Below are 5,335 nucleotides of genomic sequence, written 5' to 3' on the forward strand. Positions count from 1 at the left end.
TGCTAACCTTCTGGTTCTGGTCTGCTATGCATCTCCAGATCCAGAACCAAACATGGAGAAGGAGCATTCAGCTTCTATGCACCACAAATCTGGAACAAACTCTGAAACCCTGAGTTCYTTTAAATCAAGGCTAAATCCCAGCTGTTTAGATCTGACTTGCTACACAAATAAACTTGACTTGACTCGATGTTCTGTGGAGGATATATTCAAAAAGAGGTAAATGAAATCTGTGCTATGGTCGAGTTGCTGTTCCAAAATAGTACATTAGTTTTATGAAACCTTGAACAATCTGAAATTGTCAAGAGGTACAGAGATGTGTCTCAGAGAAGCGGTGATATGCCAAATTCGACAAAGACTAAAATAATATTTGTCACCCTGATGAAACATGTTGGGAAATTTTTAAAATTGAAGCAAAAATAACAGGATTTCTACAACCTTTGACATTTCTCTGGCCATGAATGGTCAGCTCTTCTGGGTGAAGAGAGGACAACTATAGTGCAGAAATAGGTGAACATTCCTCCAATCTGCTGGACTTGATGGATGATATGTTTAGTGTAATTTCATTTGTGAATCCAGTGGAAAAAAAAGCAAACAGCCTTAAGAAAACAGCAGCCAGAGATTGTGGAGGCTGACTGCTTTGTAATTCCTCCCATGGTGTTTGTGTGACAGTGATGTGTTCACCTTTGCAGTGGTGAGCTGATTATGACCTCCMSMAGCYGTAAAACRCCGTCCAGGACCTCCACAGTGGCGTCCCTGACCTGTCGCCGTAGCGTCACCCCTGAGGCAGACAGGACTGAAATACTCAGCCAGACTTACAGTGCAGGCGTAAATATTAATCACTCTTTAGCAGAGGTGGGCAGAGAACCCAAAAAAGGTAATCAGGAAAGAGTAGCACTGTTTCAACATATTGTTACTGAAGTAGAAAGCAGCCGTCCAAGAAATTACTCAATTATAAAAATGTATTTGATAGAAAGTCTCTTCAAGTACTGATCAAATTATCAATCATTTAATATGTAAAAATGACATATTCAGACAAACTAAAATATGAAGTTAAGTTAAAATTTAGGTATTTTAAAGGACCAAAATGACAATAATTAAAGTAACAAAAAAAATGAAATCAGGCATAAGAACATTTTTCCAAATCAATTTGTTTCAATAAAAACCTTATAAAACTTGAACAAATACTGCAGGTGTGTGTCTGTGTTTGGTGAATTTTTGGTTAAAACATGTTTGCTTTTCATTCAGTGGGTAGAAAATACAGAAATTTTACTCAAGTAAGAGCAGAAGTACTTTATAATAATCGTAGTAAAATTACTCCTAAAAGTACATTTTTTCAAAAAAGCTACTCAAACATTTACATTTAATTGAGTAAATATAACTAGTTACTATCTAACTCTGCTCTTTTGTAACTCAGATCTAGTTTGTGTTGCTAATAAAACTCAGACTTTATACAGTTTAAGAGTCACCTTGGCTTTTGTGAAGGCGGTCATAAACTTCACTCAGAGCCTGAATGCTGTTCAAAACAGACTCTACCAGCTTTTCTCCATCCTGCAAGACAAGCAACTTTGTTTGTAGGACACAATGACAAGTTTATATGGCAGTTCAACATGCAGAAAATCAACAGAATTCCTAAAACAAACAACTTAGAACAATTAGATGCTTTTAGATGATGCCTGAATGAATAAGCAGAATTTTGTGTACAGATACGATTATTTGGGTTGAAAATAGCAAACTGACTTGTAAAGATGGCTGAGGGGGTCTAGAGAAGGCCAGGCTCAGTTTAGTCACATCCTCAGACATTGCCTCCACTGCCTGGTCTGAGGAAAAGGGAAGAAAAGTTTGGAAATATTTTCAAAGTATTTAACAGAAAAGAAATGCTTTATTGTAACTCAGATTAATAATGATCAATTATGAGCAATAATGTGTGATGATAAAATGTCGTAAATGAGCACTGTTCTGAAACAACTGGCATTGTGTATCTCATCTTATTGTGACAAAAGATGGTCAGTCAGAAGATGGGAGGTCACTTTAAGCTACATGGATCTAGAAAATGTAGATTTGATAAGAAAACTCAACTCAAAGTTTTCCAGAACATGGAGAGATCGAATGTTCCACCGTGATCACCTGATTCTCCATCTAGAGGGAACAATACAGAAAACACTCTTTCTACTTGATTCTACCTCATCAGAACATGTTTCAGTACTAAGCATCAAACACATAATAAATAGAAGCAGAGACAGGCCCACCTATACAAGTTAAATTGTTTTTGATTTTTTTTACATATTCACCAATCTAATAYTTTTATTTACCAGCAAACTCAGCAGCTACAATTTTTTTTACTGATGAAGACTTAAAAAACAAATCAATGTATTTTTATCTGTTTTGTTTTTTCAAAGTGGATTTTTAGGAGCTGTTTGGCACACTTCATGTAAACCTCTTGTCAAAGATGAATTTGGCTGATGATCGTAAATAGTCATTTAGGAAATGGCATTTTCACCTAATTTTTCACTACTTTGAACATTTTTAATTTGCTGTAGCTTAAAAACTACAGTACAATAAAATGCAAAAACAGTGCTAAAATTGACTTTATTGAACTTTCACAGATTATATAAAGGTTTTGCAAATCAGAAACTGGGTTTTCAATATTCTGCTATCAGCATAAGAAAGGCCAGGTTTAAGAGTATAAAGGTGCGTTCACACCAAACGCGTTTCGCATCTGGTTTACATTCAAAGCCGATTTTCGAAATTAGATTTTGAATGTAAACCAGACACGCATGACGCGAGAAACGCGTTTGGGGTGAATTCACCATTGGTAGTTGTAGTTTTTAAAATTAAAAAGGTTCAATGTAATGAAAAATTAGTTAGACCTTTAGCTATTTCCTGAATCGGAAATGAATCTCTGCTTTATGACAGTAATTTATACAGACGGCAGATAAAATTTCTTAATTTACATAACTTAAAACTGCAAAACCAAAAAATGTATATTGTTGTCGTTTAAAATGAAAGGCAGTTAATCACGATAATGACATGCCATACATATGTTTTTGTATGTTCTGCTAGATCGGAACTATTAAATATTAAAACAACAACGTTGGGGTAAATAAAGTTGACGTGAATATACTAATAGCAGAGAAGTAAACAAACAACAGGAAAACGGATTTTAAGAGACACTCCAGGCGTCTTTAAGTTAGCTGAAAATTAGCATCAATTGCTGTTGTTATTGTTTTTTTTTTTTTTGTTTTTTTTTTTTTTTCAATACCTTCGCAACAAATAACTTGTCATATTTACCTCTTACTCTGTCTCTGATACACTGGATGGAGTTTAGTGCGTTTTCTAGAGGCACAGCCAAAGTTCCCTCACAATTTTCAGATTCATTATGCCGAAATGAGATTAGCAACACAACTACTGTGCAAATGGCAGAGTTTCCGTTTCCAAGGCAACACGACAACCGGAAGGTGATTATCCTGGTCCTAGGACACTTCCTGTTTTTGTGAGCCCACGCAAGTAAAAGGAAAAATGTCTCTCTTTTCAASATCCTTGGTTAATTTGCCAGCATTTTCTTGCGCTGTTGCGAAGGAAGTCACAGCGGCGAATTCGCGCAGCAATAAACTTAATAAGTTCTTCCATGAAGAATTCATCCACAGCTATCAAGGTAAGAAAGACCTAGCTTAGCGAGCTAACCGCTGGTTATGAAATACAAGTACATAAACATCGTAATAAAGAAGCCTAATTTAGTGCATAGGCGTAAACCCCGGGGGGTCCGGACCCCCCCAATCTTGGAAAAGTCTAGAATTGTCCCCCTCAAAGCAATCATGAAAAAAACCCTTGTATTTAAACAATATCAATATAAAAAGGCAATAGAAACAAAGAACCTAGTAAATCTGTCATTCATCTAAGAAAAAATAATAATCAATTCTTAGGTCCCCCCCACTATTGTTAGAACAATGATTCAGTCCAAAGTAGGACTGACTACTCTAATAGAGCATATAGGCTCCATTAGAGTCGCTGAAGTGAGGAGTTACCTGTTGTTGGGCTCTGCAGCACTAACAAGAAACCCTCCAATAAGTAAATATTTAAAGCAAAAGACATGTAACACGTTTTACTTACTTTCACTGCTCAATAGGAAGAAACGCATTGACAAACTGTTCGTTATTTCATTACTTTGGCTGAATCATGATAAACTGCCACCTTATGCCTTGGAAATCAAACTAGCAAAACTGCTACATTGCTTTCATAGACTTAGCTCCTTTTTATGTCAAAGGTAGCCAATATTTCAATTATATTTAGCTCTCCAACTCTTACTTTAATAAGAGTTTGAAACGGGAGGGAGCAGCTGAGCGTTGCCACTAGCCGACTCTTGTGGGAGCCTAGAGGAGAGGGGCTGTTGCAGCTGACAGTAAAAAAACAAACAAGTAGAGCCTTTAAAACCACAAAGTAAAATCTGAATATTTTTCTTGAAAACTCTGGTGCTGACCTTTAAGTTTAAGTTATTATACTTCCCAAATTTTCAATTTCTACCTATTTATCGGTTCTCAGCCATCCAGGCCATGAAAACCCCCCCATCAAAAATAAAAGTTTAAAGCAACTTAAGTAATAATTTAAATAACATTGAGAACCACTGCAATAAATTGATATTTATGAGGAATTTTATTAAGTGGAGTTACTAATTAAAACTTGTTTTTATTTAGAGCCTTAAATTGTTTGTAAAGGTGCAGCAGAGATTAGATCTGTGAAACTGAACCAAACTTATATCTAAGCAACATTTTAATCTTAGTTTGACTTCAATGGGTCTCAACAGGATTTATTTACTGAGAAAAACACTTTTGTTATTCATTGCTACTTACTAGTCATTTTTGGAGGTGCAGCTTGAACACACACAAAAAAATTAAACCACATTTTACATTACATTTTACTGTAACTTTGCCAACCCACTCAAACATGCTCATAGAAAATTTCCCTGTTTATGCCACTCCCCACCAATAATGAGATGGGATTTATGCCCTTGATGCTCTGATTTGCACAGAGAAAAATAAATGTGAGCTTTAGAGCAGGTTGAATTCTGGACTTTGGAGTGAAACACCTCAGTTGGAGCTGAACTAAAGCAGGAAACAGTTTGTGATCGTTGTTTCCTGCAGAGAGACTCCCAGACGATCAGATTCACCTTCAGACCAAACTAGCAGCTTCCTCTGAGTGAGTCCAGCTGCAGGAGAGAAAAGTGGAAACCTCCAACTCTGCTGCTTCAAGCTGCTCACACTGAAGGTGAGTTGGACCAAAACACTCAGAGACACTTTGAGGGAAGTTAGTAGAGGAGGGAGGGAGCCGAGACTGACTGGAC

The 5,335-nt window shown here is 36.4% G+C and overlaps 1 protein-coding gene, 1 long non-coding RNA gene and 1 pseudogene across 3 annotated transcripts in view; 2 read left to right on the forward strand and 1 right to left on the reverse strand.

Moving 5' to 3' along the window:
• Positions 1-5,335, forward strand: part of LOC103464642 (tripartite motif-containing protein 35-like) — a 16,864-nt pseudogene that overhangs the window by 10,108 nt on the left and 1,421 nt on the right.
• On the reverse strand, positions 1,788-3,437 carry LOC103464641 (uncharacterized). Its single transcript, XR_533686.2, has 3 exons — positions 3,289-3,437; positions 2,077-2,136; positions 1,788-1,817 (listed from the first exon to the last, which is right to left on the reverse strand). It is a non-coding gene; the product is annotated as an uncharacterized LOC103464641 (long non-coding RNA).
• Positions 3,563-5,335, forward strand: part of LOC103464640 (kallikrein-11-like) — an 11,651-nt gene continuing 9,878 nt past the window's right edge. The window contains exon 1 of one of the 2 annotated variants that reach the window (XM_008408872.2): positions 3,563-3,652. The gene's annotated coding sequence lies outside the window, so the exon portion shown is untranslated. The remainder of the gene's footprint in view (positions 3,653-5,335) is intronic. The other variant, XM_008408873.2, reaches the window with a different exon arrangement.

This window comes from Poecilia reticulata, linkage group LG5 (genome assembly GCF_000633615.1).
Source record: "Poecilia reticulata strain Guanapo linkage group LG5, Guppy_female_1.0+MT, whole genome shotgun sequence".
Taxonomy (NCBI): domain Eukaryota; kingdom Metazoa; phylum Chordata; class Actinopteri; order Cyprinodontiformes; family Poeciliidae; genus Poecilia; species Poecilia reticulata.